This window comes from Stenella coeruleoalba, assembly GCF_951394435.1.
Source record: "Stenella coeruleoalba genome assembly, chromosome: 2".
Taxonomy (NCBI): Eukaryota; Metazoa; Chordata; class Mammalia; order Artiodactyla; family Delphinidae; genus Stenella; species Stenella coeruleoalba.
This window is the reverse complement of record NC_137147.1, coordinates 63,340,510-63,352,321: the sequence shown is the minus strand read 5'-3', so window position 1 is coordinate 63,352,321 and position 11,812 is coordinate 63,340,510.

The window sequence follows — 11,812 nt, the reverse complement described above, 5'->3', positions numbered from 1 at the left end:
GCTGCAAGTAAGACCTGGTGCAACCAAATAAATTTTTTTAAAAGAGAAGTTATTACACAGCCTCACACCATACACAAAAATAAACTCAAAATGGCTTAAAGACTTAAATAAAAAAATAAATAAACAATCCTTCATAGTGGTTCTCAAACTTCAGAGCACATCAGAATCACCTGGAAGGTTTGCTAAAAAGATGGCTGGGGGCTTCCCTGGTAGCACATTGGTTGGGAGTCCAGCTGCCAGTGCAGGGGATCCAGGTTTGATCCCTGGTCAGGGAGGATCCCATGTGCTGTGGAGCAAGTATGCCCTCAAGCCATAACTACTGAGCCCGCATGCCACAACTACTGAAGTCTGCATGCCTGGAGCCCATGCTCTGCAACAGGACAGGCCACTGCAATGAGAAGCCCGCACACCACAACAAAGAGTAGCCCCTGCTCGCCGCAACTAGAGAAAGACCACGCACAGCAACAAAGACCCAATGCAGCCAAAAATAAATTAATTAATTATTTAGGAAAAAAAAAAGATGGCTGGGTCCCACCCCACCATGGCCTGGAGTGGGACCTGAAGGTTTGCATGTCTACAGGTGAGTTAAACCAAATTTTGAAAGAACAAATCATCACAATCTTATACAAAATCTTTCAGAGCACAGAAAAATAGAGCTCTCCCCACCTTGTTCTATGACAGGATATAACCTTGATCCTAGAAACAGATAAGAACAGCTAAGAAAGGACAAGTACTGGACAACATCACTTGAGAACATAGGTAGAAAAATTAAAATTGACAATCTGATTCTAAAATTTATATAGAAATACAAAGGGCCTAGGATAGCCGAAACAACTTTAAAAATACCAAAACTAGAGGGATTATACTACCTGATTTCAAAGCTTATTATAAAGCTATAGTAATTAAGACAATGTGGTATTAGCATAAATATAGACCTATATTTCAATGAAACAGAATAGAGTCAAGAAACAGACCTACACATATATGATCATTTCATTTTCAACAAAGGTCCCAAGGCAATTCAATGGGAAGGATAATCTTTTCAACAAATGGTGCAGGAACACTATTGGGTAGCTATATACAAAAAAAAAAAAAAAAAAAAAACACTCAACCTTTATCCCACATCACATACAAAAACTGACTTAAGACGATCACAGACATGAATGTAGGAACTTAAAGTGTAAAACTTATACTTTTATTATTTTTGGCCGTGCTGCACGGCACGTGGGACCTTAGTTTCCCAACCAGGTATCGAACCTGTGCCCCCCGCAGTAGAGGAGCGGAGTCTTAATCACTGCACCACCAGGGAAGTCCCTAAAGTATAAAACTTGTACATGAAGGGACTTCCCTGGTGGTCCAGTGGTTAGAATCCGCCTTCCAATGCAGAGGACGCCGCTAGATCCCTGGTCAGGGAACTAAGATCCCACATGCCGTGGGGCAACTAAACCCACACCTGGAGCCACAACTACTGAGTTCGTGCACTCTAGAGCCCATACACCACAACTAGAGAAGCCCACACGGCACAACTAGAGAGAAGCCCACAACGAAGACCCAGCGCAGCCAAAAAGAAAAGAAAACTTGTAGAGGAAAATAGGAGAAAATCTTAGTGACCTTGGGTTTTGCAAAGATTTCTTAAATATGACACAAAAAGAAAACATTGATAAGTTGGGCCTCATCAAAATGTAAAACTTTTGCTCTGTTAACTAAAATGAAAAGGCAAGCCACAGACTGAGACAAAATATTGGCAAAATACATACCCAACAAAGTAGACCCAATTTTAAAATAGTTCACCAAAGATGGCAAGTAAGCATAAGAAAAGGTGATCAACATCAATTAGTTAATAGGGAAATGCAAATTGAAACCATAATGAGAAATCTCTACACACCCAATTGAATGGCTACAATTTAAAAGACAGACTAGGGACTTCCCTGGTGACCCAGTGGTTAGGATATGGCACTTTCACTGCCTGCTAGGCCCCAGTTTCAATCCCTGGTCCTAGTGGGGGAACTAAGATCCCACAAGCCATGAGCTGCAGCCAAAAAAAAGACAGACTTAAAAAATAAAAAGACAGACTATACCAAATGTTGATGTGCACCAGCTGGAACTCTAATACACTGCTGGTAGGAATGCAAAGGGTTGCCATCACTTTTGAAAATAGTTTGGAAGTTTCTCAAAAAGTGATACATATACCAACATGCAACCTAACCATCCTACTCCAAAATGTTTACCAAAGAGAAACGAAGGCATGTGCCCCTACAAAGACATGTATATGAACATTTATAGCGGTGTTATTTGTAATGGCCAATAATTGGAAACATCCCAAATGTCTATCAACAGGCGATAAATAAATTGTAGTATAATCCATATGAAGTTCATACAATAGAATACTACTCAGCAATAAAAAGGAACGACTATCTATAATATGCAACAACATGGATGAATCTCCAAATAAGTAGTCTTGAGTGACGGAGGTCATACAAAGAGTATATACTGCATGATTCTATTTATATAAAATTACGGAAAATGCAAATTATAGTGATAGATCAGTGGTTATCTGGGGTGAGGGGGTACAGAGGAAGAGATGGATTACCAAGGGGCGTGAGATAACTATCAGGGTGATAGATATGCTCAATATCTTGACTGTGGTGATGGTTTCATGGGTATATACATATGTCAAAAGTAATAAAACTGTACATTTTAATATGCATTTTATTGTATATGTTTATACTTTAATAAAGCTATAAAAACATTAAAATATGCAAAACAACTCCAGCGACATATAAAAACTATAATTTGAACCTAAAACTGCTTTTAAAAAATTCAGTCTATTAAAAAAAAAACAAACCTATGATTTGGTCAGGGGAGAGGTTCCCAAGACCACCCCCAGTTTCAATGATTCATTAGGAGGACTCACAGGACTCAGCGTGTAGTCACATTCATGGCTATGATTTATGACAGTGAAAGGGTACAAAGCAAAATCAGCAAAGGAAAAAGGCAAATGGGCAAAGTCCACAGAAAACCAGACACAAGCCGCCAAGAGTCCTCTCCCAGTGGAGTCACCAGGACACACTTAATTCCCCCAGTTGTGACAACACGTGTTCTCTACCAGAGAAGCTCATTAGAGACCCTGCTCCCAAGGTTTTTATTTGGGCCTGGTCACGTAGGCACCCTTGGTCTAGCAGTACCAAAATTCCAGACTCCCAGGAGGAAAGCCGGTGTTTAGCATAAACCACATTGTTTATACAAACAGTTTAGGCACAGTGAGTTATTTCTATCAGTTAGGGTGGTTGAAACCCTCCCCAGATTCTTAGTTTCCAGATGCCAGCCAGGGCCAAACCTGTAAGTAGGCTTTTCAAAGGATAGCAGTCAGGGGGACTTCCCTAGTGGTCCAGTGGGTAAGACTCTGCACCCCCAATGCAGGAGGCCCAGGTTCGATCCCTTGTCAGGGAACTAGATCCCACATGCACGCTGCAACTAAGAAGTCCGCAACTAAGAGTTCACATGCCACAACTAAGAGACCCACATGCTGCAACTAAAGATCCTGCATACCACAATGAAGATCCGAGTGCCGCAACTAAGACAAGGCACCGCCAAATAAATAAATAAATAATAAAAATTAATTGGCTTTAAATGGGAAAATTGTATACTGTGTGAATTATATCTCAACACAGCTCTTGTATTTTTTTAAATCAGTTAGGGTTGGTGAGTTTTGGTGAGTGGGGACAGTGCGACTGAGCATCTGCAGTTCCCAGGCTTGTACTGACAGCAGGGATGGCTCCACTTCCCATCTAAAGGAAAATACCAGATTTTTTTAAATATAGCAGATGTAGAGAGATGTAATCTACATACCGTACAACTCACCCATTTAAAAACAACCTATTTTTTTATATATCAATCTTATATTCAGTCATCTTGCTAAATTCCCATATTCCTGAAAACCTGTCTGGGCTTTTTTAGGTAGAGAACTCTATCATCTATGAATAATGACATTTCTTTTTTCCTTTCCAATCCTTATACTTTTTTTTTTTTTTTTTTGACCTAGCCTTGTGGCTTATGGGATCTTAGTTCCCCAACCAGGGATGGAACCCAGGCCCCAGCAGTGAAAGTGCCGAGTCCTAACCACTGGACCACCAGGGAATTCCCTAATTTATTTTTCTTATCTTACTCCACTGGCAAGGAGCACCAGAAAGAGCAACCTAGGCCAGACACTTACTAAAGTTTGGGCACTCTAACAGAGACCATGATAATGATATTGTTTAATTGTACCTTAAAAAATCCAAACATAATCTGGAGTTAGAAACAAAAACTAAGTTCAAAATTTTAAATCTGAAGATGCTCCACTTCAAGTGAAAACTCCATCCTTAAACAACAAGCTCTACCAGAGAGATTTAGAAGTTACATCCGTACTACCAGTGAAGTAACCATCAACAGACTCCACTGGTGTGCAGGGGTTTCAGGGTAAAGGAATTGAAAAATGTGCAGTACTAAAACAAAAACAATGAATAAGCTTTCCCAATTCTCTAATTGTAGCACAATTAGTGATTATTTGAATTTGGATGAAATTACGGAAGATGATTTGCATGATGGTTAATGCTTGAGTAAAACAGAGGAACATTCTTTTGAGAGGAAGCACCAGACCCAGTATCAGTGATCCGACTGCAGTGAGAGTGAGGAAAATGAAGAACTCACTATAAGTAGAAATGAAGGAAAGTTTGTTTTAAGTGAAGGAAAAGCCCCAGTAAAAAAGAATCCACCTAGGGCTTCCCTGGTGGCTCAGTTGTTGGGAGTCCGCCTGCCGATGAAGGGGACGCGGGTTCGTGCCCCGGTCCTAAAAGATCCCACAGGCCGCGGAGTGGCTGGGCCAGTGAGCCATGACCGCCGAGCCTGCGCGTCCGGTGCCTGTGCTCTGCAACGGGAGAGGCCCGCGCGTACCGCAAAAAAAAAAAAAAAAAAGAACCCACCTAAATTAAAATGTAATACTTTGAGGATACCAGTAGATGGGGCTGCTGTAGCAGCTAAAATAATCAACTCACACCAAAAAGTGTTTCTCTCACTTTAGAGCCTATAAGGAAACCATCACAAATATTCAGCCCCGCAGCTAAAAGCAAGAGGTCAAAAGATTCCACCAGCAGCATCAGGAAGTAGTGGCAAGAGCAGCAGACTACTTGTGAATGTTTGTATTAAGTCTTGATAACTGGTACAATGTTTTAAAATTCCAAGCATATTCCTATAGAACACAACATCTGCTGAAACAGAAATACAGTGAAATTGAGAGATCAGCACTTCTATTTAAGGCGTGGAGGAAAGCTATGTGAATGCCTATCTGTGTATGTGTCTGTCTGTTTAAACAATCACTTTGTATTAAATCAATAATATAGCAGGGCTTCCCTGGTGGCGCAGTGGTTGAGAGTCTGCCTGCCGATGCAGGGGACACGGGCTCGTGCCCTGCCGCAGAGCGGTTAGGCCCGTGAGCCATGGCCGCTAGATCTGCGCGTCCGGAGCCTGTGCTCCACAACGGGAGAACAACGGGAGAGGCCCACAGTGAGAGGCCCGCGTACCGCAAAAAAAAAAAATAATAATAATAATATAGCAAGTGCTTCTCAGGTACTTAGTTAGCCCTACTATAATGCCAGGTAATATCTTTTTTAGGTAGATCTAAATTTATCATGAATAAATAGAGTTACAAGTATTTTATGTAAAGGTGTGAATTTTAATCATCTGCTAGTTATAACTATAATTTATATCATATATAGACATCATTTATGTCTCAAACCTTGTTATCCATTAAAAATTAAAAATACCTAGCCTAGTTTATTGTGCTTTGTAAAAACATAGGTGTTAACACAAAAAAAGCAATCCAGAATTATGATTAAAGTGGGCATTTGCCTTTTTATTAAAAAGCAATTGCTCCTTCAATAGCTGAATGGCTAAACAAACTGTATTACATAGAGAAAATGTAATACTACTCAGCAATAAACAAGGAATGACCTATTGACACATGCAAAAATTTGGATGGATCTCAGGACATTATACTGAGTGGAAAAAAAAAAAAAACTGTTCTCAAAAGACCACACACTGTGGTGGGAATGTAAATTGACACAGCCACTACGGAAAACAGAATGGAGGTTCCATAAAAAACTAAAAATAGAACTACCGTATGACCCAGCAATCCCACTACTGGGCATATACCCTGAGAAAACCATAATTCAAAAAGAGTCATGGGGCTTCCCTGGTGGCGCAGTGGTTGAGAGTTCGCCTGCCGGTGCAGGGGACACGGGTTCGTGCCCCGGTCCAGGAAGATCCCATATGCCGCGGAGCGGCTGGGCCCATGAGCCATGGCCGCTGAGCCTGCGCGTCTGGAGCCTGTGCCCCGCAAGGGGAGAGGCCACAACAGTGAGAGGCCTGCGTACCGCAAAAAAAAAAAAAAAAAAAAAGAGGGGGATGGGTGAGGTGGATGAAGAAGAGTTCATTGAGAACTTATCTACGAGACAGACTCACAGACATAGACAACAGCCTTGTGTTTGCCGGGGGCGGGGGGAGGGATGGATTGGGAGGTTGGGGTGAGCAGATGCAACTATTATATAGAGAATGGATAAACAACAAGGTCCTACTGCATAGCTCAGGGAACTATATTCGATATCCCGTAATAAACCATAATGGAAAAGAATGTGAAAAAGAATGTATATCTATATATGCATAACTGAATCACTTTGCTATAGAGCAGAAATTAATATATTGTAAAACAACTATACTTCAATAAAATTAATTTTTTTTTTTAAAGTTCATTGAGGGGGCTTCCCTGGTGGCACAGTGGTTAAGAATCTGCCTGCCAATGCAGGGGACATTGGTTCGAGCCCTGGTCTGGGAAGATCCCACATGCCACAGAGCAACTAGGCCCGTGCACCACAACTACTGAGCCTGCGCTCTAGAGCCCGTGAGCCACAACTACTGAGCCCACGAGCCGCAACTACTGAAGCCCACGTGCCTAGAGCCTGTGCTCCGCAATAAGAGAAGCCACCGCAATGAGAAGCCCACGCACCGCAACAGAACAACGCAGCCAAAAATAAATAAATAAATAAATAAAATTATTTTTAAAAAAAGTTCATTGAGATCTCAGACAACAGGGGAAAAGGGAGCCAAGGTATAGAATCTACCACATGGAATGGAGCAACTCTGTATCTGGAAGGTATGCTCATCACCTGAGGAAGGACTAAAGAAAGACAACATAAAGAAAAGACTTGGTAAAACTGGAAGAAGAAAAAAAAAGATTTGGGGAGAGGATCTGGAGGGTACTGAGGAATTCAAAATTGTTCCCACTTTCTAGCTTAAGGTCTTACTCTCCTATTGATATGTTTCTTTGAGGGGTGGGAGGGCAGTATATTCCCATTGGAAGATGGTAGGAAATAAGATTCACCTTAATTGAAATGTGCTTTATCATCAACTTTGCTATTGCATAAAATAAAGGATGACAATTGTTATGGGCTTAATTGTATCCTCTCATAATTCATATGTTGAAATCCTAACCCCCAGTGCATCATAATGTGACTGTGCTTGGAGACAGAATCTGCAATGAGGTAATTAAGGTCAAATGAGGTCATATAGGTAGGCCCTAATCCACTATGACTGCTATCCTTATTAAGAGGAGATGAGGACAGACATGCATACACACAGAGAAAGATCATGTGAAGACACAGCAAGAAGGCAGCCTTCTGCTAGCCAAGGAAAGAAGACTCAAAAGAAACCAAACCTGCTGACCTTGATCTTGGGCTCTCAGCCTCCAGAACTGGCAGAAAATAAATTTCTGTTGTTTAAGCCACCGAGTCTGTGGTATTTTGTTATGGCAGTCCTAGCAATACATCAATCTAAATAAAAAGTACTCTGCCTAGAGTTGCTTTCATGCCAAAGAAACTTTCCTGTGCTTCCCTAGGTCTCATAAGCCAACATCTATTAAGAGATAGTAAAATCTGTCATGCTATTAAGAATTATTGAAATTGCTTAATTATCTGAATATGGGATGTTGATAAACTACTGCCAACTTTTTGTCCCCTTTCTGATCCATAGGAAGACTCAAACAAATCCAATTTATCCATTTGGCACTGCAGGCAGAGTGCCCAGGGCCCACAAGCTTTTCCAGAAAAGGAAATGTACAAGAAAATGTCTGAGATCTGGGCATGAAAAGGGCAGGTACTAGTTCTAAATAAGAAAACAAAACTACAAAATTAAGAGATGCTTCATTAAATTTATATATAAACTTCATTAATTTTTCATTTTAAAACACATACAAATTTCCCTACATTTGAAAATAATGAGGACTTTAGCTTTTTGCATTTCTCAGGAATTCTCACATATGCACAATGATTGCTTAAAACTCACATCAAATCATGAGTCAACACACTCAAATAATTTCAAAAACAAGAATAATCCATTCAAAACATTTTTGAGAAAAATTTTCAACATTGGATATGGGTGCATCTTAATATTTGATGACACGGGGTACGGTCTCCCTTTTCTCCCTCCATTCCCTAACTGCCTGTCTCCTTCAGCTCCAAATCACTAATCATAGTTCAGAGAGGCGGGGGCAGTGATTCCTGCAAGGGAGGGCTGGGGGGTTGTGAGGGCAAAACTTCCAGGGGCTAGGAGGATGAGGAGCTCAGAAAAGAAGCAAACACAGGGACTTCCCTGGCAGTCCAGTGGTTAAGAAACTGTGCTTCCGCTGCAGGGGGCACAGGTTCCATCCCTGGCTGGGGAACTAAGATCCTGCATGCTGTGAGGTGCAGTCAAAAAAAAAAAAAAAAAAGAAGCAAGCACAAACAGGTCGTGTATGATATACATGGAAATGCAAAACATATAAGCCTAAATACATCCTGGACCCTTTAAAAAGTAAGTGACAGATTTAACAAGTAGTGTATCTAATGCTGTATTTCCACATCTAGAGGCAGGAGGCCACCTCTAGAGAGCAGCCCCTGGCTTACATCCAGCAAGAAAACAGCAACTTCAGTCCTACAACATTGCAACAACTTGCAGTAGCTTGGAAGTGGAGTAGCTAGTGGAATCTTCCCCAGTCAAGTCTCCAGATAAGACTCCAACCTAGCCAACAACTTGATTACAACCTTCTCGGACCCTCAGTAGATGACACTGCTAAGCCATGCCCAGACTCCTGACTCACAAAAACTATGGGATGACAAATATATGTCACTTTATGCCACTAGGTTTGTGGTCATCTGTTCCACAGCAATAAAAACTAATACAGTGAGCCAAGCTAGGCCCATATGTTTATTTAAACCTCATTTAAATATTAAATAATTTATGCTTCACTTAAGAAAGGAATTGGGGCAGATTAAGGCTACAAGTGGTCCTTTAAGGTTCATGTGTAGCTGTTTAACACACAGATTAGAGAAAAACAATTAAAATTACAAAACGTGAGAAGGTTATGGTGAAAAGCACTATGATTGTTGAATAATCTGAATGTAATCAAATTGTAAATAACAGCATCCTAAGAAAACAAAAGAAAAAAATACTCAAAGGTATGCATTAAAACTGAGGTAGGGACTTCCCTGGCAGTCCAGTGGTTAAGACTGTGCTTCTGGGACTTCCCTGGTGGCGCAGTGGTTAAGAATCCACCTGCCAATGCAGGGGACACGGGTTCGATCCCTGGTCTGGGAAGATCCCAGATGCCGTGGAGCAACTAAGCCTGTGTGCCACAACTACTGAGCCTGCGCTCTAGAGCCCGCGCGAGCCACAACTACTAAGCCCACGAGCTACAACTACTGAACCCTCATGCCTACTGAAGCCCGCGTGCCTAGAGCCCATGCTCTGCAACAAGAGAAGCCACTGCAATGAGAAGCCCGTACACTGCAATGAAGAGTAACCCCCGCTCACTGCAACTAGAGAAAGGCTGCATGCAGCAACAAGGACCCAACACAGCCAAAAATAATTAATTAAAAAAAAAAAAAGACTCCATGCTTCCACTGCAGGGGGCATGCATTTGATCCCTAGTCGAAGAACTGAGATTCTGCATGCCAAGGGGCACAGACAAAAATAAAAAGAGGCAGAAAAATTGTTGCAGCCCTCTCTGCTTGAAGTCAAAACAGTGTTGACCACCAATCTCCTTTAAGTAATATTTCAAGGATTTTTTTTTAAGTTAAAGGGACATAAAGAATAATTGTACATAGTTTTATACTTTGTAATACTTAAATGTATTATAGTCTATTCATGGATCACTTTATATTTTCTTCTTGTTGCAACATCTTCATGGTTACCCTTTGGATTACAACTGTCATCTTACATTTCTAAGAAACTAGCTTGAACTCAGCTTTAGTAGTATACAAAACTGATTCTATACAGTTCTGTCCTTCCCCTTTATGTTGTTACTGTTACAAACTGTATCTTTGGACATTGTGATTTCCTGCCTCATGTTTATTATTTAGTCACATTCTGAGTAGGGCCTCCAACAATGTGCCTTTTTAATATCTGCTCCAGGTGATCTTTACATTTAAGACCACTGAGATACTCCTACTGAAGTGGAAATAAGGGTACAATGAGGGTGGTGGAGCAATCTAGGAAGAAAGTAGGGTGTGCAATGATAGTAAGACAGAAAGACATCTTGCAAAGTTACAATAAGGCAAACACAAGGTTAAAATAAACAGACTAGGGCTTCCCTGGTGGCGCAGTAGTTGAGAGTCCGCCTGCCAATGCAGGGGACACGGGTTCGTGCCCCGGTCCGGGAAGATCCCACATGCCGTGGAGCGGCTGGGCCCGTGAGCCATGGCCACTGAGCCTGCACGTCCGGAGCCTGTGCTCCGCAACAGGAGAGGCCACAACAGTGAGAGGCCCGCGTACCGCAAAAAAAATAAAATAAAAAATAAAATAAATAAAGACTAATAGTGTTATTCTGTAACGTTATCATCTGGCAACATGTTGAAATGTTTAAAAGTATATATATTGCTTCCAACTGATATCATAAAAATTATCAAGTATGCTATTAAGACATTGGAAATTTCCTAAAAGCAAATTCTTTATCATTTTTTTACCTCCATCTAATTCTTACCAACACCACACCATTACTGGTTCCAGTTCACCTTATGTGTAGCTTTTAGAAAGTGCAAAATACAAGGAGGTGGAAAGGATATGTTTTCCCTTCTGGAGGTGTATCATTCTCTGAGGGAGTATGCAGAGGTCCCCGTCAAGCTCTGTTGAGCCCTGACCTCTGTGGGGAATCACTGCTCTCCTTCAACCTTTTCATTTTATAAGTGGAAAACTGGGACTCAAAGGAACAGACCTGCCAAAGATTAGCGTTGCTGAGCCTGAATTAAAACCTATTTCCTTGGAATTTAAGAAAAAAAAAATGTCATTAAGAACCTAGGAGTAAAACAGGAATAAAGACACAGACCTACTAGAGAATGGACTTGAGGATATGGGGAGGGGGAAAGGTAAGCTGTGACAAAGCGAGAGAGAGGCATGGACATATATACACTACCAAACGTAAGGCAGATAGCTAGTGGGAAGCAGCCGCATAGCACAGGGAGATCAGCTCGGTGCTTTGTAACCACCTAGAGGGGTGGGATAGGGAGGGTGGGAGGGAGGGAGACGCAAGCAGGAAGAGATATGGGAACATATGTATATATATAACTGATTCATTTTGTTGTAAAACACAAACTAACACACCATTGTAAAGCAATTATACTCCAATAAAGATGTTAAAAAAAAAAACCTATTTCCTGATTTCTTTCCACTCTATCACATCTCTATTAAAATAACAAGAGGACCGTGAGTTTCCTAATGTTGTTTTTGGAAACAGTCCAATCATTTTTTT